The sequence below is a fragment of the Mytilus edulis genome, chromosome 14 (assembly GCF_963676685.1).
Source record: "Mytilus edulis chromosome 14, xbMytEdul2.2, whole genome shotgun sequence".
Taxonomy (NCBI): domain Eukaryota; kingdom Metazoa; phylum Mollusca; class Bivalvia; order Mytilida; family Mytilidae; genus Mytilus; species Mytilus edulis.
In genome coordinates, this window is record NC_092357.1 from 13829410 (window position 1) to 13854223 (window position 24814).

The window sequence follows — 24814 nt, forward strand, 5'->3', positions numbered from 1 at the left end:
GACTAATAAGTTAGAGTGTGGTCAGCTTGTTATGTAAGAGATATGAAGACAAAATAGATATATATATTGATAAGTGTTTTGTTTTTATTTTAATTTCGACAAAGATGCGTGTATATATACAAATGGTTTCACTAAAACAATACGATGGAATTGAGAGAGAGAAAATTATGTGTCGTTCTTGGGGTTTATCCAAACACTAGTTTTCAACCAGCTTGATATTTGTTTACAAAGGCTCCATACGGCACTTATTTGTTTGTATATTTCGACATTTTATTATTCTTCTAAAAGTAAAAGAAGTTAAATAAATCATTTCCCGATTTTAAGTCAGATTAAGTTTCATTTTCAAATATATAAAAGAGACAAATGTTTTAAAAATGTTCCACAGTTTTTAGTACAGTATTCAAGAATTTTTTTTCAGTATGTGTAAATTTAGAGCTAAAGATATAATTCTGACAGAGAAAGAGAATGCTTCGTATGAATGCCTTGAAAATATGCCTTTACCACATGATGTGTAAATAATTATTTTTTGTAATGCAATATAATCAGAATATTTAAACCTAAATATATCACGCGAAAAAAAGAAAAAGCCGACAGAAATATTTTCAACTATAATTTCTTTATATATGTGGTGGTGTTTAACGACCTTGACTGGCCTTTCAGCCCTCGCACGGTCGGCTCGGTGCCCGAAGGCGTTTGGTGAGCTTTAAATATTCTGGTGCCATGGGTCAGGAACAAGTAGTGGAGGTCGCAATATGGAGGCCGCCATCTTGGTTTTGGTGAGTAGATTTTGGTTTTTTACTATTTTGGTCTTTATTCTTCACAACGGCTGCTTTCAGGGCCAGTTTGGTCAGCTTGGCAGCCCGCTAGCCTCGATGATGGAGTACAGGTAGATGATCTCGGACGTAGTTCGAAAGATGACAGGAAGCATTATCAAGACCAAAGCCGTGAGGCAGTGAAATGAAGGTCATATCACCCAACAGCCTAGGATACAGCCCTCGGACGTTAATCGGCATAACACTCCCCATAATACAATGGTTTTGGAGTGCATGTTAACGCGGGTACGCCAACTACTACGTCTATCTGTACGGCATGGATTGGTTTCTGTCATCTTAAGTAGTAAGTCGTTGATATCTAACTGTAAACCCTCATCGAAGATAGCGGGTAAAGGAGAGCTGGCCCAGCACGTCCGTTCAGCTGTAATGACTGAGACGTGACTTAATGAATGATGGAATAATGTAATTTCTTTAAATCTACTTTTCTTAAAGAAGAACAAGTATCACAGGCACTTGTCTCAGAAAAGGTATATAGGAATTTTTTTTCTGAGACAAATGCCTGTGGCAAGTATGTCAGAAGGAAATCCGATTTGTATTGTTTTTAACAAATTGTTTCTTTAACATATCGTACGAAATAATTTATGAAATAATTACTATGTGCTATGCGCTTTACTCACTGTTGAAGGCCCGAAATATATTACTCAAACGGGTCATATATGAACTTAGTGTGTTGCATGTAGTAAAAATGCATTATCTTATTGCTTTCGTTTTGTCCAGTTATACATTTCTTAAAATGTCTTCATATATGAAAATAAATTTTGAACAGTGCACCATAAGAAACAAACTAAAGTGTTCCAGCTCCAAACCAGTCTATTGTTCAAACGCATGTCCGTCGTCGACTGTCACCACATTAAAGCACGCTTGCAAGAAAAAATAAACAAAATAGAGATACGGGTACAAAACACATTATAGATAATGTGTCCGACCACCTGAAAAATAAAATTGGTTCAAGAGACAAAGAACGCTACGAAATATTAGATTAATTTTTCGGTACTACCGGGCTTATCACAGCCAAATAACAAGATGAATTTAATGAAAACGCAACAAGCATCATTCTGCCGGTTATCCAAACTTCAACACGTACTTTAAAAAAAATAGATATAAATGTGAATTAAATATCTATAAAAATTTGTATTCCAGTCACTTATTAATATGAACATCAAATAAAAATCCGACATTAGATATATTTCTCTGGTGACAAATTTATTATTTACAAGAAATATACACTTGAGAAAATACTTCTTCATTCAGATTTTTTTGTTAATAAAATTTCAACAACAATTCATTTATTAGTATCCAACTTTACCAAAAGGATTCCCGTGTAATCAATTAATATGTAATTTGACACGTGTCAAACGGTTCATGGATTTTCGGCATATCAAAGAAAAACAGGCACGTGTCTAAATAATGTTGAATATCTCCTTTATTATTATTATGTTTCTATAAAATTTGAAATTTATGCATTAAATATCAATTTCTACCGTAATATGAAAAGAAATTGCATGTAACAGCTCTCCATCTAGTTCTTAGTGGCATGTTATCAGTCCTTAGTGCACTGAGGACTCCTTAGCAGTGTTTAGACACACCCAGAATATCATTCGTAACTAAAACTTTAAAAACAAATCATTATTGCTGATAATTTCAGAGATTAAAAGGACAAATCATTTTGCTTTTGTTTTATTTCTCTTCCTATAAATATTTTCGTGTGCATGGCTTTGATGGGCGCCAACTCTTAAATTAGAATATGGTGAGCTTGTTAAAATGTTTATACATGTATTAAAAAGTTTTATCAAGAAAATGTAATAGAAATGTCGACAATAACAAACTGAGATATTCTATGCTGAAAATAGATATAAATATAATAAGTGGTATGAGTGCTAATATTACAGTTGATTTGGCAATGGAGAAAAATGTTCGTATCCATCAAAAATTTTAAAACTTTACACACTCTGTGTTCTCTTTGATTTTTTTTTTATAAAAACCTATCTCCATTTCCAAGTTGTGGTCATTACGCGGAATTTTGTTGAAATTTGAAGACTATTAAAAATTTAATAGGTCAAAGAATAGCCTTCAACATTTGAGGCTTTTTATAGCCAAGGCTGCGTTTAGTTTAAACATATTTTATTTAAAAATTGAATAGGTCAAAGAACAGCCTTCAACACGGATCCTTGGAAATTAGAAAATTTGCAATTAGAGGCCGCAAGAATAGTAACAGGTCTACTAATATTTACAAAACCTGAAAATTTATATTCTGAGGTTGCCTGGGAATCTCTTTTTGAAAGAATAAGGATGTAGTCGTAATTGCGTGTCGATATCTTGTCAATCGTACTGTTGTTTTATTCGACTAACTAACTTTATACGGAAAATTTTTGCATTTTTTTTAAATTACCATGGTCTGTTGTTTTTAAACTGTTAATATTGGAATTAAGTAAAGAGTCAAAGTTGAAATCATGAATAAGTGTTCCGTGAAAATTGTTTTCGAAAATATAATTTGTTCATAATTCTTTAAAGTAATAAAATTTTTTCAAATAAATTCTGATCTTCCCTCATCTGATCACCAGCATGGCTTAAGGTATTACTTCCAAAGGTATTGTAAGGGGTGTGAGGTGACACTTCCAGGTATTCAAGCGATTTCCTGTCGGACTTGCAAGTTCATGCATCGTTTAATTCTGCAGGTAATATTCAGTGTACACGGCCGATAACTTATAACTTTCCATTTTGAACTATCAGATGTATAATATACAACTCTGTCTTACTTGTCATAACTAAACTCATACGCTTGTTTATAAATAACATTTCTGGTGTAAAATAAAAATATAAATAATACCCAAAAAAATAAGATTTGATGAAATTACAATCTATTTAAATATTTTTTCCAAGGTTGACTTTGGGAAAATGTAATATATACTCGATGTAAATAGTGAAGGACAGATTGGAACATACCAGAAATATTGATTTAAAAAAATGTACGCACTTGTCGATTATTCGTCTATACGACTTGGTAAAAAGTTACGGAACTATAGCGCAATTTAAAATATATACATGTATACATTAAACATAAGAAAAAAACATATATTTTGAATAAATTGGGGTAAAAGACTAGTCCACGTATGCCAACAGTATGTAATCATCGAATGTCGATAGACTATTGTATACCAAAAGAAGAAGACGAAGAAGAAGAAGAGAACCAATTTGATTTAGATACAGGTCGATGTTTAACTTGCTTTGGTTCATCGAAGTTGTGGACATAGTACAATCACAGATTTATATTGACGTTACGCACGGTATTGGTGCCACTTAGCGTTACACGACGTTCCTAATAAAACAACGATTTTGACGTTGTTCCAAAAAATGTACGCACTTGTCGACGATTCGTTTATACGACTGGGTAGAAAGTTACGGAACAAGACTGAAAAATACGGAACAAGACGGAACAAGACTGACAGTTATGGAACAAGACGAACAAGACTGAAAAAGTTTCAAACATTGACCTTATATTTTACTCATGTGAAAATGCCGCTTAAAGTACAGAGAATTTCGATGTTGCTTCTATATATGTTTTAATTTTTTTCCAGCGGGTGCAAATGCAAAATTCCATTTAATTAAAATAATTTTTAATATTTGAAAAGAATTGTCTGCAACAGTAACACAAAATAACAATTTGATGTCTTGTAAAATGATTTAAATATATAAAAAAGATGTGGTATGATTGCCAATGAGACCACATTTCACAAGAGACCAAATTGTCACAAAAATAAACAACTATAGGTCACTGTACGGCCTTCAACAATGAGCAAAGTCCATACCGCATAGTCTGTTTTACAAGGCCCCGAAATGACAATGTAAAACAATTCAGTCGAGAAAACTAACTGCCTCATTCATGTTACAAAATGAACGAAAAAGTCTGTTTTGTATATTTTTTTACTTTTTTTTTTTTTATCTTCGAAATGTTTTAAAACTTTCAAATGTGAGGCTCTTATTTTATCAACACTTTAATTCTTGGACTATTATACTAACGTTAATATAATAGTCCCAGAATTTTATTTTTTATTTTTCTTAAACAGTGACTTATTATATATTGTAGGCAAATAATTAAGAAAATTCAGGTTATCAAGGAATTTTCACATTTTGTACATAAATCAGGCCGTTAGTTTTCTCGTTTGAATTGTTTTTACATTTATCATTTCGGGTCTTTTATAAATAACTACAAGGTTAGGGTTTTGCTCATTGTTGATTGCATATAGAAATAAGATTGTTATGTATGCCACTGGACGAACACTAATTGTGAATATTTTGATGGGAAACTATTGAGTATCAAAGTTCCAAATTAATTTCGGGATTTATTTTCTTTCTCGATATTCAATAACAGAAAGAAAAAAAAATTGCTTTTCCGCTAAATAGGGATTTTCTTGTTAAACATCGTTAAAAAGATGTGTGTCTAAGGTGAACGCCACAAGAACCCTGTAATACTAGTACGAGAGTATAGCATGTAAACATTCCTTCTTAATGATATGGTTGTTTTGGAAATCTTTTCTTACAACTCATGTCGGCGCTAACATGTTCTTTAGTAGTTATTTTTTTTCCAAAAGTCCAATTTCACGTTTCCGCATTTTCGTGCAAATATTATAACAAAAAGAAGGTGTTATTTCTGTACTGTTGTTTGTTCTGCTTGTTGCTCTTTTCTCTCGGCCTCTCGACAGACGAACTACATCTGTGAGAGCTGAGTCTGGAATCTTACATTTTGTGGGGGAACTAGTCGTGGACAATGCCTTGGATGGTACATGGCATTGCTGCCGTTGTAAAGGCAGTCCGGGCGTTGTTGCCGATGTAGAGGCAGGCCGGGATCGACTGACACCTATAAGTTTCAAAATTCAAACTTTTTATTAAATAAAATAAAAACAAAAATAATACAAAACAGTTACAAACAACAATAAAGCAAAACAAATATTTTCAATTATTTCCCTTACAGAGAACAATAAATATTTTGATAAAACTTTATTGATGATTACTTTTTATTATCTTTATTTTAGTTAAACTTATTTAAAAACATTTTACTTTTAAATCTTGGTACTTTTAAAATCATGACTTACCTATAAGTTTCAAAATTCAAACTTTGACGTCTCAAAGCAGAATTTCTACTTATATAGCAATCATTTAAATGATGTTATGCCAACGTGGCTTTCTTTGTCACGATTTGATTAGAAATTATCTACTGTGGTTACTGTCCGGAGTAAGGTCAAAATGTTGCATAAGTGAATGTTCCATATATGATAGAGAGGTCAATTTGACTTTGGTGATAATGAATAATCTTTAAATGAACAGAGAACTGTTTGCATTATCCTACGGTATACATATTGATTAACAAAATCATTACCTTTCTTATTTAAATAAAATTTAATTAATATTTGTAACGTCAGCTATGTCCAATATGTATGTCAAATATCTGTCACAATACATCACTCTCCTTGGAAATTTTGGACTCCAAAATAAAATAAATAATAAAGAACATTTTAGAAAAATTGTGTGAAATTTTATGTTTTAACACTGGACACTTTTAATTTGCAAAACACTCATTTGCAAATCCGCCGCCGCCTCAAACAAGAGCTACAATATCATGTATATAACCAAAATGTGCGGAATTACATGGGATTCAATAATTTCATTGGTTTTATACTGTTACTTTCATATTTATTTTGCAATTTGAATTATAAAAACATGGGATTTTCAATATCCCATGGGACAGGGCAAAATCCCATGGGATTTACCATTATCCCATGGGATTTTGGTTAAATCCCATGGGATTTTTTTTGGTCCCATGGGATTATTGTAGTCCCATGGGATATTTGTTGTCCCATGGGACAAAAAAAATCCCATGGGACTATAATTATCCCATGGGATTTTTAATATCCCATGGGACAAAATAAAATCCTATGGGATTAAAATTATAAATATATATATATAAATATAAAGTTATGTGTATGTTACAATGAATGCTGTTTGGTAGTAAAATGTTTTAAATGTATACAAGTTTTTTTTATATTTTTTATATATACATATATATAATTTTTTTTAAATTTTGTCACAAACATGTTTTTTATTTGTTTATATGACATGTATGACAATAAATATTATTCTTATTTTGGAATGTATAATAATAATATTTTACAGTCAAAGAATAAAGTCCTTTCACTGAAACAAAATGATGAAATTTCTAAATAAATGAAAAAATATTGTTTTGAAATCTTTGTCTTGTTTATTCTATTATGAAAAATAGAACTGAAAAAATATTTCATATTCTGACTGAATAGTTCACTCTTTTCATGAGGTAAGATTTTCTTTGTTATAGGTTCATTGCAATACTTGTATAGGCAAACAATTTGAATTATATATAACTTTGTGGTGTACATAATAGTATGCTTATAATTGCAAATTTATAATATAAACACTTTTTGTTAAAGTTTTTGCTTTCTTTATTCACAGCTTGCTATGTACAATTATTCAGTCCACTATATAAGAGTGAAGTTAATAAATAATTTCATTCACTAGAATATTCCTGCAATTCTTAGACAAAACATTTTTTCAATCTGTTCTTTAAAGATCTTCCTCTGTACATCTTTATTGAATGGAGAGATTCAAATGAGAAGACAAAGCAAGTTTATTTGGACAACAACATTCTAATATCTTGTTCATTCGTTCCATCTTTCAATTGATAATTACATTGTTGTATTTATATGATCAAGTTCTTGTGCATCAATGATCGTGATGATATGACTCCTTTTTGTTTATAGTCATCATGTTGAAATTTCCTCTTTCAAATAAATGTAGGAAAAAACATGTTCCATTTCAAATTAATAAAAAAGTCGCACTATGGAGAAAAATATCAGCTTTAAGTTTTCCGTTCAGTATTGATCTGTGAATGATGACCATGAAAATCCAGATTTCTGACCTACAAATACACAAACTCAAAAATTATCAGTGAAGAGATCAATAAAATGGCTATTTTATCATGTTTATGATTAATATGATAAACTTTCATTTAAATATTCAAGTACTAAATTACAGAAATCGCTTAAATTTTATAATAGTTTAGTTAAAGTACAGCTTATTTAAAATTATAATAAAAAAATATAGGCCACCGATGAGTTAAATAAGATATTACATTTTTAATGCCAAAAAATGGCTTTTTTGCACCAAAGGGAGATAATTTGGAGCTTTTTCAATGATATATGCATTTTAAAAGTCATCTGGGGCCAAACCAAATTGATTGTTTTGAATGCTTTGGTGTACCATATGATAAAGATATAAATAAATTAAGTTATGAAAAAAAAATATTAAAATTTTTTTCTGAAATTGTTATACCCTAGAGCCTCCTTAAATGTCATTTGATCTCTATTGGAGAAATGTCTCATTGGAAATCAGACTGCTAAGTGTTTCTTATTTTTATATCAACCCAGCCATATTATACCTGTCTAATATCAGGAGCTTGTACATAGTTCAGTGGTTGATGTTGGTTCATACACGTCATTTTTATTTTTCATAATTTTTTGTTTTTATAAATTAGTCTGGTATATTTGACGTTTGAATTGATGCTCTGTTTCAAATTTGGTTAGTGTTGACTTTTATAGATTACTATAACATGTATAGGGTATGGGTTTTCTCATTACTTACAGGTCATCAATGGCCTCTAATAAGTAATTACAATGCTTACATCCACTAAATTGAACTCTGATGGATAGTTTTCTCTTTCATCATACCACATCTTATTTTAATAAATATTTAATTATTATTCAAGGACAAAATTTTTTATAACAGTGGACTTACCCTTTAGGCTTTGTTGACCTCTGTAAATCTTATTTTGTTGATAATTTCTTCTGTTTATAGTTTCCCCTTTATCTTTCATGTTCTTGCCCTACACATAAAAGGGTAAACATCTAAACATCATTTAATGACAAAAATAACTACTACATGTATTACATAATTAGTAGGCAACTGAAAATTTTGTCTTATTTGTATATAACATCAACTTACTCATCATTCTTGCTGTTCAATATCATGAATATTATCATTATTCTATGAATATGAGGTCACAGTAAAATTAACCTTGGCAGGCAGACATCTTTTTTTATATTATACCTTGTAGTCATTCCATACAACAAGTAGACCTATGCTTAAAAAAGGCCAAAATTAAAATAATGTTTATTTCCCCTCCCCCCACACGGGTCAAAAATAAGCGCCCGGGTCAAAAAATTATTTTCCACAAAAAAATCGAAATTATTTTTTTCCTGAAAATAATTTGTTTCCATTTTTGGAAAGTGCTTGAAAGCACTTGAAAGCAGAAGGATTGATAATCTAAATAAATACACTCAAATTGAGCACAAACAACTGATAAGTGGCCTGGACTGGACAAGTCAAACCATTCATGTGACCATGCTATGACAATCACATCCAGTTAAAAAAAACTAGAGGCTCTCAAGAGCCTGTGTCGCTCACCTGTTAATGTGTTTACTGATGTCGGCCATCTTCGTTGGTAGGCGGGGTCATTAGACACTTTTTTTTTTAAATAGATACCCTATTATTATGATTGTGGCCAAGTTTGGTTAAATTTGGCCAAGTAGTTTTAGAAATGATTTTTATACAAGTTACAAAAATGACGAAAAGTTGTTCAATATTGACTATAAAGGGCAATAACTCCTTAAGGGGTCCTCTAACAATTTTGATCATGCTGACTTATTTGTAGATCTTACTTTGCTGAACATTATTGCTGTCTACAGTTTATCTCTATCTATAATGGTATTCAAGATAATAACCAAAAACTGCAAAATTTCCTTAAAATAACCATTTCACAGGCAGCAACCCATCAACAGGTTGTCCGATCCGTCTGAAAATTTCAGGGCAGATAGATCTTGACCTGATCAACAATTTTACCCCTTGTCAGATTTGCTCTAAATGCTTTGGTTTTTGAGTTATAAGCCAAAAACTGCATTTTACGCCTATGTTCTATTTTTAGCCATGGCGGCCATCTTGGTTGGTTTGACAGGTCACGCCACACATTTTTTAAACTAGATACCCCAAGGATGATTGTGGCCAAGTTTGGTAGAATTTGGCCAAGTAGTTTCAGAGGAGAAGATTTTTGTAAAAGTTTACAGACGACGGACGCAGGACGACAGACGACGAACGCCAAGTGATGAGAAAAGCTCACTTGACCTTTCAGGTCAGGTGAGCTAAAAAAAACCTGCCTTCCTGGTCTGTTTACAAAGGGTAGACCCGGGGAGGGGAAACAGACATTCTTTTAAATGTGGCCTGATAAAATGACAAAACCAAGAAAACTTATCATTGACCAAAGAACAATAAAATGCGGTCATGGTTTATATATGAATCTGCCATTCAGACATGCACACCTTACAATTGTTTCATATCTACCAAATATAATCTACCTGTAACTTTAAACATATGATAAACTGACAAAACAATGCAGTGTTTCATTGACCAATGAACCATGCATGAAAATGAGGTCAAGTTCATATAAAATATGACAGACAGCTAAGTACATCTTACAATTATTTCATTCACTAAATAAAGGGGCCTTATTGCTTACAGTATCCGGAAAATTGAACAAACCACAAAAACTAAATATTTTCAAAGTTCCTTATACCCTGCCAATTTGTTATGGTTGTGCCTGTTCCAAGTCAGGATCCGATAATTCAGTGATTGTCGTTTGTTTATGTGTAACATATCTGTTTTTCAATTTTTTTGTACATAAATTAGGTTGTTAGTTTTCAACTTTCAACTTGGCTATCATGTGTAAAATCATACAAGTGTTGGGAAAACAGGAAGTTGTCGAGTGATGAATCTGAAAATGCATCACACGGTATAGCTGACTTATTTAACCCCGAAACCAAATTTCAGAAATCCTTCTATTGTAGTTCCTAAGGAAAATGAGACGAAAAATATTCATCGGACGGACTGACTGACGCAGGATGGATGGACAGACAGGGGTAAAACAGTATACCCCCCCCCCCCTTTTTTAAAGTGGGGGCATAATTTTAATACGGGGCTATAAAAACCCATGCAAGATGTCAAAACAAAAAGAAGTAACCTAATTCTTACTTGTTAGGGGCTATTTATTTATTGTCGGTTATACATATAACAATACAACATATTAAAGGTCTGTAGAGCTTTTATCCGACATACATATATATGACAAGCACAATACATTTGTACATGAAACATAAAGCTCATCACTGAGATAGTAGTCTCAGATAGAGGGAGGCGGGGTCAACCAAACTCCCCTATTCAATCTGAATGCAGGACAGGAAGTCACAGTCAAAAAGTCACACACTGTCACAGGACAAAAAGTCACAATTTAGTTTTGAGATTATTTTTCTTTGAACAAGAAAACACTCTTTTTGTATTTTTCTTGAAGTTTTATACATGAACATGATGTAGCAACTTTAAATTAAAATTTATTAAAAACAAATAAATCAGTGCATTAGGTTTGCGCACATTACCATTACATTTGCGCACAAAAATCATTACGTTTGTGTGCAGCTTTTGATTACATTTGCACGCATTTTTTAACATGTAAATATAAAAAAAAAGATATAGTATGATTGCCTTTTACAGCTGACTATGCGGTATGGGCTTTACCTCGGGCTTTGCTCATTGTTGAAGGCTGTTTGGTGACCTATGGTTGTTAATGTCTGTGTCATTTTGGTCTCTTGTGGACAGTTGTCTCATTGGCAATCATACCGTACCTTCTTTATATTGGCTTATGGTTGAAGGCCGTAAAGACCTCTAGTTGTTAATGTCTGTGTCATTTTGGTCTCTTGTGGACAGTTGTCTCATTGGCAATCATACCACATCTTCTTTTTATATTATGAACAATTTCCTAAAATTAAAAATGAATATATGTAAAAAAAAGAAGATATTTCAAAATCTTTTTTTCATTTATATTCAATCAATTGTCAACAAATTGTTTGTGACTTTTTGTCCTATTAACTTTGTTACATTATGCCTGAGTTTGACATGTGTTTGACTTTTTGTCCTGTGACTTTTTGTCGGAATGTCCTGTGACTTTCTGTTTTTGCAGAAGTCCAGGGAGTGTTAAAAAATCACATGTGCAAGTTGAGAGTCAACACTTACACAGGGACTACACAATACTTTTTCAGAATGTCAGCAAAAAAGAATCACTGGTGACAGGGGAGTGTAACCGATGAATTGATCCTGAATCAGATAAGATTTTCCCGGTACGTCTAAACACCGCTCAGGAGGACCTCCTGGGTGCACACATGCAGGGCATACAAAGTGCACTCATGGCAGACCCTATATAGTCGCCGTCGTATCTGCACACATGATGGATGTATATATTCGTTATAGATCGTCATACACTTCTCATTTTAGAGTTAAATTTGCAAGCAACCTCTTAAGATTCTAAAATAATAATGCTACTAAAAATATATTATTTCCCCCAATTTTCGCAATTTTTTCGCCATATAAAATATTTAGGCGACTGTGCTTTTAGTGAATATAAACGATGACGAGGCCTCACGAATAAATATAAATATGAAATATACTGGAACATCGATTAGCATAGATCGAGCAGCAGAGTAAACTTCCACATAAATCTCTATATATAAGTTATTTACGCCGGATAATATAGACTGTGCTCCTGAATAAAGTTGTCAAATACATTAATTTGTGTTTTTTACTTCTACAAGAAATTTGATTCAAATGCTAATTACGCACCATTTGCTAAGCAGAGAATCATTCTAAGCCAGGAACCGTCTATAGATACTAACTGATAACAGTAAGAATAGAAAGTCTCTGTAAAAAGGCAGTCAATACTAACAGAACTGTATTAACTTAATGATACATGTACATCAAGTTCCAGCACCTCACCAAGCACCCTTGCCTTGCATACTGAGATGGCAAACTGGTGTGTGTCAGTATTTTAATATAAAACTGCGTAGGTTCATATCGTTTGATTCAACGTTTGTTTGGTTATTTTTTAAGGATCGTTGTAAAATTATATCTAAATCTTTGTTAAAATACGATTTTAAATTGTTCAATTCTTTCTATTTCATAATTTTGTCAAAGTCTACTTTTTAAAGTTTTAAATTTTACAGAAAAAATGAATATTCCAATTTGATTTGAAGAAAATCTTTTTGAACTGTCATGACATGGTGTTGCAAAGCTGATTACAGGTAACTATAACATACAGTAATTTTCCATTACGACAGTGCGTGTATTCTCGGGTGTGTATAACGTATAGTTTTCTAGAGAACATCCTGTCTACGTGTAATACAGATTGATGACACTATACAACATTTCTTTGGTTAAATGTGATAAGGTATCTGTGTCCATTCCCTATTTCAACACCACTAATTTTTCGAAGAAAAAAAATCAAAAAAAAATTATATGAAATTAAGAAGAAAAGTAGCAAATATAAACTTCAGTAATTGCGCATTGAGTAAACATAATTCCAATATTGCATGAACAAATCCGTGAGAAAACGTATATATACATGTATGAATAAAGATGTGTTTTAAAAGACCTATTGGCATTATTTCACACTAGGACCTAAGATAACTAGAACTAAGCAATGGTTGATCCAGAAATTTTCATAAGTGGGGACTCATTGACTGCCTTAGAGGGGTCACGTCCAGTCATGCTTCCGTGATTCCCTATATAATCTACCATTTGTTTCCCAAGATTTTGGAGGGGGGCTGGTACACACATATATATATAAATATACCTCTGCGGCGGAGCCAGCCATTTGAAAAGAAGGGGGTCTCAACCCAGGACAAAAGGGGGAGGGGGTGGTTCCAACCATATGTCCCCATTCAAATACATTGATCGTTCAAAAAAAGGGGTGGTTCCAACCCCCGAAACCCTCCCCCTGGATCCGCCACTGATACCTAGTATGCATATAATTAGGAACAGCTTTGAATATATGCATATAAAATAATGGTACGTTTAAAAACCGTTCAGGATCTCCTGGTTGCACACAGGACATTAAGTAACTTAGGACATGTATATATAATAGTAAGAGTTCAGGGTATACATTCGATAACTAACATATTTTATAATTTTGTAATTTTTGTTTTGATAAAATCAGAGACATATAATACATGTATTGAGACATATATAATACATGTGTCTCTGAAAAAATCAAACCATCTTTAAAGAAGTTATTTCAGTTTGAATCGACTGTCTTTTGCATTAGAATTCCAAAACGTTAATGTCATTTACAAATGCCAAAACCTGCAAGAAAGAAACATTTATATTAGGTGATTTTTACACTAAACGTTTTCGTAATTTGTTTTAAAAATATTAAAAAGTACATGTGCATCGTTTTTTCAAGATTTGTATAGTAACTGGTTTAATTAAGTCCCCTTGATGAAATTTAAATTGCGAGACGCTAATTAATAAACTATGATCTATCTATCGGCATGCGTCGTTATTTGGGATACGTCACGGATGACCGATGGTCATATTCAATACGATATACCAATCATCATTTGAATTTGGGCAATTGATCTTTAATAATTAGGACTAATTGGTGATGGCAGAGAATAAGTCGCTGGTGATGGTTAAAAACATATAGAAGTAAACTTTGCAAAAAAAAAGGTTTCATCGGAAAAAATTATGAAAATATATGAATATGCTAAATAATTTTTTTTTCCGAAATAATAATTAAAGACGTTTAGAAATAACAAATTTTCACAGTTGGGAAATTTTCAATTCAAGTTATTTCATTTTGAAAACGTTGAAAAATATAGATCTTATTGTATGTTAAATGTGGGCCGCTTGGAGATCAACTTGTGAAACCCTGCATAATTAGGGTTTGTCTACTTTCGTCTTTTTATATTACTAAACATTCTATAATCAAGGATTTGTACAAGGCCTTGTTATAATGAATATTATCGCCAATATCACCATAATTAAATAAAGAACAGATACAATATTCGCCTAAAGAGTTTGCCATCTAACAATTCAAAATGAAATGTTGAGTCGAAACTGAGGTACCAAATCTATAAAAAGAATCACTATTTTAGTCGAAATTAAACTGTATATAATATTCTTTTTTTCAAAACTCCTGAAATAATTTAACATTAACTATAGAGAGCTTACATATGCAAATCTGTTTAAAAGTATGTGAGCGTAAATAAAATTTGTTTATTACCCCCCCCCCCCCTTTTTTTCCTTCTATAAAATTTATTGTAAACGATTTTCGTTCTTAATTTGTGTTTGCTCATTAACTGGGGTTCATGCTGTCAAAAAAAAAAATGTCTCCTTGTGTAAAAGTTATTGATAAGAAAAAATTGAAGCTTCCAGAAGAATAACGGTACGTCTAAACACCGCTTGAAGGACCTCCTGATTGCACTCATGACATACGAAGTGCACTCAGGACCCTTTATAGTCATTGCACACAGGATGGATGCATATATTCTTTATACGCTTCTTATTTTAGAGTTAAATTTGGTAGAATTTGTAATTCTTAGAAAATAATAAGGGCACGTGTCACTGATTACACAACTACTGAGCCATGAATTATCCAATCAACAAAATTAATTGGATTATCTTTATTGTTGTTTTATACATTGTGTTGTTAGTACAGTGGGACCATGCGGGAAGTAATATTGTGACGTCTAGAATGAATATCACGATGTTTTAAGATTTTCGTCTTTTATTAAAATTTCGTTCCATAAATTTTTAAGTTTTATTCTTAATTTTATTATCATGTCCTGGACCAGTAATTAATTCTTTGCACGAGTTTGAAAAGGGAAATAATTATAAATGTTCATACTTTAAAAGAATTTATATTAATTAAAGTTTTGTATATGGAATCCGTTCTAAACGGTAAAAGCCGTACTTTTCAAACAATCAAACTCATATACATGTAGTTAGATGTTATTTCTCATTTTTATCGAACTTGTCCAGGAATTTTATTTTTGAGTTATACGAATATTTTAAGAAATCCGTTTTTATTAAGTATTTTTTCTCTAATTAAAGTCGTTTTGTCCAGTTTCACAAGCCTGAAACGAATTTCAATGCGAAAATAAATTCTGAAAATGAACTTGTCTCCGTTTTCGTCTCCGTTTTTTGAAAATTATGATATTTTGGGTATAATTATTTCTAAAAAATATGTAAGTTAGATTGTAGTAGCGAGAAATTTTAAAAAAGAAGATGTGGTATGATTGATAATCAGACAACTATCCACAAAAGACCAAAATGACACAAACATTAACAAAGAAAGACTATTTCGAAGACAGTTTATTGACACGAAATCCGTTCAAACCACGACTAAGTCTTCGTGCACAGATTTCCGTTAAGGTTAAACTGAATATTGTACATAATTGTCTTCTCTTGTATAATGGTTTGTTGAGAATAAAGATATACAAATGTAATAAAATTTGATATTCAGTCAACATTGTGTTTGTTTAAAAACTTGATTTAGAGAGAGAGATAGAGAAAAGAATCACACTGAAAAACAAAAATCGAACTTGTTACAGAAAAAAAAACGCAACTATAAAATAATTTTCTTTATTCGTGAACTGCAAAACACAACAAATTAATTTACCCGTCATCATGAAAAATAAACTGAAAAAGCACATCGAATGAGATATATGTTTTATTTTTTCTATATGCAAATTCATGTTGAAGGTAAAACTGAACTAAACAATACAATTCCTAAAAAACAATAAAGATAATCCAATCAATTTTGTTGATTGGATAATTCATGGCTCAGTAGTTGTGTAATCAGTGACACGTGTCCTCATTATTTTATAAGAATTAACATATCTATCTAAGTTCGATTCAGGCGCGGATCCAGAGGGGGGAGGGGGGTTCCGGGGGGGTTGGAACCCCCCTTTTTTTGGCCGATCAATGCATTTGAATGGGGACATGTAGTTGAACCCCCCCCCCCCCCTTTTTTTGCCCTGGGTTAGGACCCACCCTTTTAAAATGGCTGGATCCGCCCCTGCGATTTCAACTTCTACCAAAATTTAACTCTAAAATAAGAAGCGTATAACGAATATAAACATCCATCATGTGTGCAGATATGATTACGGTAATGGGTCCTGAGTGCACTTTGTATGTCCTGAGTGCACTCAGGAGGTCCTGAGCGGTTGTTTAGACGTACCCGAAGAATAAATCATTTCCTGAACCTAAAATACATTTATCTGTAATTAAAGAAAATTCGCCTAAAACATTCTCTCATATATTTAAACAATTAATTGTAAAATAATTAATTCAACGTCGGACTTTCTGTCTGTTTACTAATACTTTTCTTGTTCAGTTTAGTTTATACCCATAATAGATGAACGGAAATAAGTACTTTTTTTTGGAAAATTTACAATTAGATGAACGGAATTAAGTACTTTTTAGGAAAATTTACAACTCAAATTTTCAAAAACAAAATTCTACACTTTTTACCTGGATGTTTTTCTCTGTCTCGAAGCCGCAACCTTTGACCCCGTATCAAACGTAGCGACCAACACCTCACATGACGTATTCTCGATGTTGAGGTATTGACAATATACAATCACATTTATCAATCACATTTATCAATATACAGCAAGTAAGTAATTTGGTGTTGAATGCCAGTAGATCAGAATTTGTTAATTGAACTTTACCTGTTTAAGGGGCACTAGCTGCCAAATTCATGTTCTTCATCGATTTTAATAAAATTCACATAACGTGTATATAGTGTTAAATTGTTTATTAAAATGTTGCGCACAATCTTGGCTGATATGCATAAAACCATTATATTTCATGACACTGCATGAAAAAGAAATTGACTTATCGCATAATACCAGAACCAGAGACATATATATTGTATCTAATATCTCTGCCAGAACTAAAAAATAAACTACAGTAAGTCCACATACACATAAGAGGGTATGGATGTTAATTAACAGAATAGTGAACAAAGGACAAAGAAAAAAAAGGAATAAAGAATAGTGAAAGAAAGAGAATAATGGAAAAAAGTGTAAGTTATTAAAAATATAACTAAAACAAGAATGTGTCCCCAGTACACGGATGCCCCACTCGCACTATCATTTTCTATGTTCAGTGGACCGTGAAATTGGGGTAAGAACTCTAATTTGACATTAAAATTAGAAAGATCATACCATAAGGAACATATATACTAAGTTTCAGGTTGATTGGACTTCAACTTCATCAAAAACTACCTCGACCAAAAACTTTAACCTGAAACAGGACGAACGAACGGACGAACGAACGGAGGCACAGACCAGAAAACATAATGCCCCTCTACTATCGTAGGTGGGGCATAAAAAGAAGACAGAAAAAAAGACACCCCTCCGAGACGAGCCTTACATGCACTGTTATTACCCAAGGTTAATTTTACGGCGGCTCATTTTATTTTGGCTTAGAAATAAACATAATTGACAAGTTTCCTTCCCCTGCATTCTCGATCCCACATGTAAATAGCACGGTGATTTCAAAAAGACATTGATACATCATTACAACACTTGCCGTCAGTATTTGAATATATTGATAAAGAAGGTATAGAAGATTAATGCACGCACACTATTATCCACCACTGGCCTAAATAGTTAGTCCGCAAACAACGAGGGTCATAAAAACCCAGCACTTTGAACACAGCCACCGGCATGGTGTGAATCTGAAAGCTTCCCACTATCCATTTCTACCCATAGAAAACTTTTGCCTTTCATTTATCAAAAATGAAATATGTTGATATTAATGGTATATAAGAATTATTGGGGAATTAAAACCATTCCTATTGTAAGTGATAAAACTAAATTTATATCAGGGTGATTGAAATGAGGGGAAAAAAGGGGGAATCAGGAGTTCAGGGCCCCCTGTTTGGGAAAAGAATTGGTTGATTATATATGGAATCACTGAGTCATGGCAGGAGCAGACCCCTCTTAGGCAGTCGGTGGGCCCCACTTATGAAAAATTCTGGATCCACCACTGTGGTCATGGTGGTCTTCAGTTGTATTATCTTTTAAAAAAAAAATTACACCTGTATAGTGTATATTCTTTAGTGTAAATCAAGGGAAAATACTGTGAACTATCTGTGCATTGGGGCTTATTAAAAGGTATTTCGGGGGGAAGAAAGAAGGGAGGGTGAGTCCATGGGAGGTAATCCCCACCCCTTTCAATTTGAGAATATGCTATTATCTTGTAAACGGTCCAGATCCCCATCCCTAAACCATATATATTCTTGAATGGGACGATAAAACAAATCAAATGAAATTAAAAGGAGGTCTTTGGGGGTTACCCCACTCTGTTCAATTTGAGAATGTGCTATTATCTTGTGAACGATCCAGATCCCCACTCCTAAACCATATATATTCTTGTCGGGGACAATAAAATTAATAATGAAATAAAACAAAAGTGAAGTCCCACCCCCTCTAGTTTGAAAACTTGTAAACGGTCAAGATCCCCACCCCTAAACCATATTTATATATTCTTGTATAGAACAATAAAACAAATGAAAGGAAATATAGGGAGAGTCCATGGGGTTCACCCCCACCCCCACATGTTTGAGAAACTTTTAAATGGTTGAGATCCCCTGTCATCCAGTGGTTAGGTGAAAAAATTTCAGGATCCCTGATCCCCACCGTCAAACCATATATATTCTTGAATGAGACAATAAAACAAATCAAATGAATATAGGATCATCCCCTTTGTCTTGGGTTGGGAACCCCCCTTTTTAAAATGGCTGGATCCGCCCCGGCATACCATCTAGCTAGCTATAAAGGCTTTAAAAATATGAAATCAAACAAGGAAATTAACAGTGTAGGCAACTGTTTTGAATTTAAAAAAAAGTCTTTTACATATATCATGTATATATAACAATGTTAAATTTTTTGTGCATTTATTTTTGCTTATCGTATTTTCAATAATAGACAAAATTGCATGATTGAATATTGTTATTTGAGAAAAATCAGCATACATGATATAAAATGGGAAGTGGAAACTGGGAATTTGACAAAGAGACAACAACCCAATCAAAGAGCAGACAACGGCCGAAGGGCACCTATGGGTCTTCAATGCAGTGAGAAAAATTCGGCACTGGTCTTCAGCTCATAAATATGTATCAGAAATGAAAACGAGATACAGCTTTCAGTTGTATTAATAAAAACCTCACAATAAGTTCTGAATATCAGAATATACAGTATTGCAAGATTCTCTCAAAATGTACACATAGAGCTGAAAAACTGTCAGTGACTGTAAAATTAATCATGCTTACATTAAAGTCCATGGAATCCATCTTAATATGCATACTCTCGTAAAAATATATTTGATTTGATTTTCGTACAAAGGAATATAAGTATGCAATAGACATCAAGTTTTCAAAAATAAGAGTATCTATGCCATTAATTTACGACAAGATCTTAATCAAGTAATAATTTCGGTTTGTTTAAATATTTCAGAGGTTAGTATGACCTCCTCTTTGGTGATGATGTTTTCGTTTTAAAGTTGGGAAAATTGTTTGTACATGTACCAACAAAAATAAAAACACAAAATCAATCTAGAATTATGTTTTTATCATTTTTTTATGTTTAGGTTGTCAGCAAGATGAAAAGGACAAGTATGCAGTTCAAAATTCAAAATGTGGATAAGTTGAGGTTCTAGGTCTTACCTTTGCAGATTTTCATATTTTGCATGAATGAATTCAAAGGTTATATGATGGACAGCAGAGAAAGAAAAAAAAAACTTTTCAATTATCCTGCTCCTGGATAAATGTAAAACATCTTGTTTTTCGGTAAGTTTTATGCTCTGTTTTGATAGTGTTAGTGCATTCATCTTTCCAGTCTTTCCTCTAAATTGTAAGTTTTTGGTGAGTGTTCACCATGAATTTCAGTAAGTAACTTGTGGATTTACATGTATATACTCAAAATTTAGTACTAATATTAATGGGATTTTAGCATGACATCCTGCCAAATGCTTGTTAATCATGTTTATGTTCCAGAACAAACAAGTATTTGGACTGTACGCATACAGTCTGCCCAATTTTAAGAAGTTGGTCAAGTTTATTACAAACAAATGTACAGTACAGATCAACATAACTGAAATCTTTAATAGATTAATACAAAAAGTTTAATCGCAGTTAAAATAAAAACACAGGTTTGGTTGAGCTGGTACCAGACAGTACAAGTATACTTAAATGGTCTGACTGTACACATATGGTGGGACTGTAAGTTCTGGACCATAAAAGTAAGATCCGAATACTGATATGGTCTGGAACATTTATACATGTCTTAAAATTAATATCAAACACATTGGTGTTTTTGAACTTGGTAATAAGTTATGTGATAGAACTATAATGTTTTGGGATATCAAAATCAAAAATATCCCATTTTTACTTTTAATAAAGAAGAAGATTATTGATGTATGTTTAAATGTATATTAAAATGAGACAGCAAGCCAACAACACAAAAAAAAAAGGATAAAACATACATATTTTGTTTGTATCAATGTTATAATTTCCAATATGTTCAAGGTATTTTTTCATTGAAATAAAACACAAATTGAAATCTGTCTGAACTTCAAAAGCTTAAAGAAATATTGTTTCTGTTGTCTGCATTTTGTATAATATATTGCAAATTCTTGTGAATAATGGAAAGTTATTATAGTTGTCTAAAGTTTTAACTTTTAACATTGATCTTTATACTGTAAAATTCATAAATTATTGCGTGCATTTATTATTGCGATTCTGTCATTTTAGACTTAAATGCTATTTTAAATTTTACGATTTTGAAAAATCCTGTTTAATCCATATAAGATATTTCATAATACGAGTTTAAATTATTGCGTTTACAACTCCGTTGCATTTTTCGCAATAAAAAAAAACTTGCATTAATTCTGAATTTACAGTATATATATATATTATGTATATAACTTGGGAAAATACCCAAATTTTATAAAGAAGAATAAATTAATTGATTGTTATATGGTATTAGAATAGGAAGATGTGGTATATTGCTAATTTGACAACCCTCCATCAGAGACCAAAGGATGTAGGCCATTAGCAACTGATGACACTGGACAACCTTTAACAATCAGTAAAATCCATACCGCATAGCTATTTTTATTGAAAATCATATTATTGCTACATGTATGAAAACAATTTTGTATAATCCATTACTTTAGATTTTATTGGTTCTTTTTCAGAAGGATTGAAATTCACCACCTAAAATAAATGGAGAAAACATAGAAACAAGACCAGAATAAATTCAAAGAAAAAAGTTGGATCAGTTATTATTTTCATCACTCAGTCAATGATTTGAAGTTCTTTTAAATTCAAAAAAATATTGTAACCACAATAATGTCAAAGTTCTGTGCTGAATGTCCAAAAAGTGGACTATACCATCAATCAATGCTGGATGATAAGAAACTATTTATGTTTTGTGTTGAGGGATATTGTGAAAAAAATAGATTTACTTAAATAGCTACTAGTATGTTAAGCCTAACAATAGAGTTTTAATTGATTTCAAATGGCAAATGATTGTGTTTCAAGAAAGTATTCTATAATTCATGAATAAACATATATTGATACTTACATTATCTGCTTTGTTGTTTAAAAGTTTAGTTTTGAACAGTTAAAGAACAATATGCTAAATTAACATTTCCCAAGAAAAAAGATATTCAATTAAAAAGATTCATCTTATAATAATTTACTACCAAATAGAATACATTGTAACATACACATTACTGTTTATTCATATCTATATATTTACAATTAGAATCCCATAGGATTTTAATTTGTCCCATGGGATATTAAAAATCCCATGGGATAATAAAAATCCCATGGGATTTTTTTTGTCCCATGGGACAACAAATATCCCATGGGACTACAATAATCCCATGGGACAAAAAAAAATCCCATGGGATTTAACCAAAATCCCATGGGATAATGGTAAATCCCATGGGATTTTGCCCTGTCCCATGGGATATTGAAAATCCCATGTTTTTATAATTCAAATTGCAAAATAAATATGAAAGTAACTGTAGAAAACCAATGAAATTATTGAATCCCATGTAATTCTGCACATTTTGGTTATATACATGATATTGTAGCTCTTGTTTGAGGCGGCGGCGGATTTGCAAATGAGTGTTTTGCAAATTAAAAGTGTCCAGTGTTTTTACTATATTACTTTGAAAATGGATTTATAACTTTTAATTAATAATGTAAGTAAATAATCAATATCCATATTTAAACCTCAAAACAATATAGAAGACAAGCAATTGAGTGATGAAAAACCAATGGATGTATAAACATATAGCATTTATTATGTGATTTTAAGCGATAAAAATTTTGAACTTATTTTTAATATTTTTCTATTTTTTTTTTATTTATTTTTTTATTATTATTAGATTCCTTAATCATACTATTCAATTGGTGTTTTTATTTTTCTTTCATTTTTTTTTTCTTTTAATTTAATTGAAGTTACGCTGATAAAATACTATTAAGTATTAATTATAAATCGTTGTTGTTTAAAGTTTGTTGCCCACATGCTTACAAAAGAACGTATATCTTTACAGTTGATGAAATTTAATCAAAAATATAAGCAAAGTGTTTAAACAAAATGTTGCAAAAATATATGAATTATGAAAAACTTGAATAATCTTAAACATAATTTGATTTTGCTCAATTCAGTCTCTAAGTTACTGTCTTATCATTTTGATGGCGTTCCTACTCTTGAGGTAACCCATTTTGTCAATTGATTGTGGCGTCCCTGCTTCTGAGGTGACCCATGCGTATATTTTGTATGGCGTTCCTTCTTGTGAGGTAACCCATTACATTGTATATCTATTATTTGTGGCGTCCCTGCTATTCAGGTAGCCTGAGCATTATGCCTGCCTATATATGTATATATTAAATTATTATAACTCTGTACCGGTTTTAGATTTTCAAAAATGTACAGTAAACGGCAACAAGAATTTAACTAACTTGTTCCTAATAGGTAACTCACAAACAAGGATATTTACGTTATGTAACCCTTAATGAAGTGAACCTAATCTTAAAGACGACTGATTGCAAATATTAATATTGACACGCGTTTGAAATACAAACATTCAGTTCTAATTAACATCATTCTGAAAAAGTTATTCAATGGATGATTTAAATGAATAAAATTTTACAACACTTTATGAAAAACATAATTTTAAAACTTATTTAGACAGTCTTTTAGAAAAGTTTTCTTAAAATCTTAAGACATGAAACGCAATACGATTTGTGAAATGAAAATGAACATTTTGTTTCATAGCTGAAAATTTTAAATTAAAAATTTAGATTTTAGAAATAAGCTTTTGATGTACTCACAGTTTCATGAAAATATATGTTTACAATTAAAATACACAACAATATAAATTTAATATTATTGTCACTGATGTTGATAAAAGTTCTTCTCTTATAATAATATGTAGCAGTTCTTCGATATTCAGCTGATGTCGTTGTTCAATGGTGTATTCTGATTATTCACAAATAAATCATTTACTGGAAATATATAGAATTAAATAGTCCGAACGGTACGAAAATAATGTTCAACTGTAAATATTCCGGTTCGAATTGTCGAAACACTGTCTCAGTTTCTGGCATGCTGTTATGATAGGTGTCGATGTTTGGCGTCCAACATTTATTAACGGGCCTCCACCAAATATTGTAACAAAATTAAGGCGTTCCTACTCTTGAGGTAACCCATTATATCTATTTTACAACACTTTATGAATGTTGCATAAGTGAATGTTCCATATATGATAGAGAGGTCAATTTGACTTTGGTGATAATGAATAATCTTTAAATGAACAGAGAACTGTTTGCATTATCCTACGGTATACATATTGATTAACAAAATCATTACCTTTCTTATTTAAATAAAATTTAATTAATATTTGTAACGTCAGCTATGTCCAATATTTATGTCAAATATCTGTCACAATACATTACTTTTCCGAAATAAGTAGCGGCGTTTTTACGTTTC

General features: G+C 31.8%; 2 long non-coding RNA genes across 3 annotated transcripts; one reads left to right on the forward strand and one right to left on the reverse strand.

The window, feature by feature from the left end:
* Positions 1-7063: 7063 nt before the first annotated feature.
* On the reverse strand, positions 7064-12454 carry LOC139502759 (uncharacterized). The gene is made up of 3 exons (XR_011658928.1): positions 11976-12454; positions 8655-8742; positions 7064-7779 (listed from the first exon to the last, which is right to left on the reverse strand). It is a non-coding gene; the product is annotated as an uncharacterized lncRNA (long non-coding RNA).
* A 5317-nt stretch (positions 12455-17771) lies between these two features.
* Positions 17772-22392, forward strand: LOC139502908 (uncharacterized). Of its 2 annotated transcripts, none has more exons than XR_011658972.1 (3): positions 17772-18365; positions 20397-20595; positions 22005-22392. It is a non-coding gene; the product is annotated as an uncharacterized lncRNA (long non-coding RNA). The 2 variants fall into 2 exon arrangements; XR_011658973.1 differs by having other exon boundaries at positions 17772-18336.
* The last annotated feature ends 2422 nt before the right edge of the window (positions 22393-24814 follow it).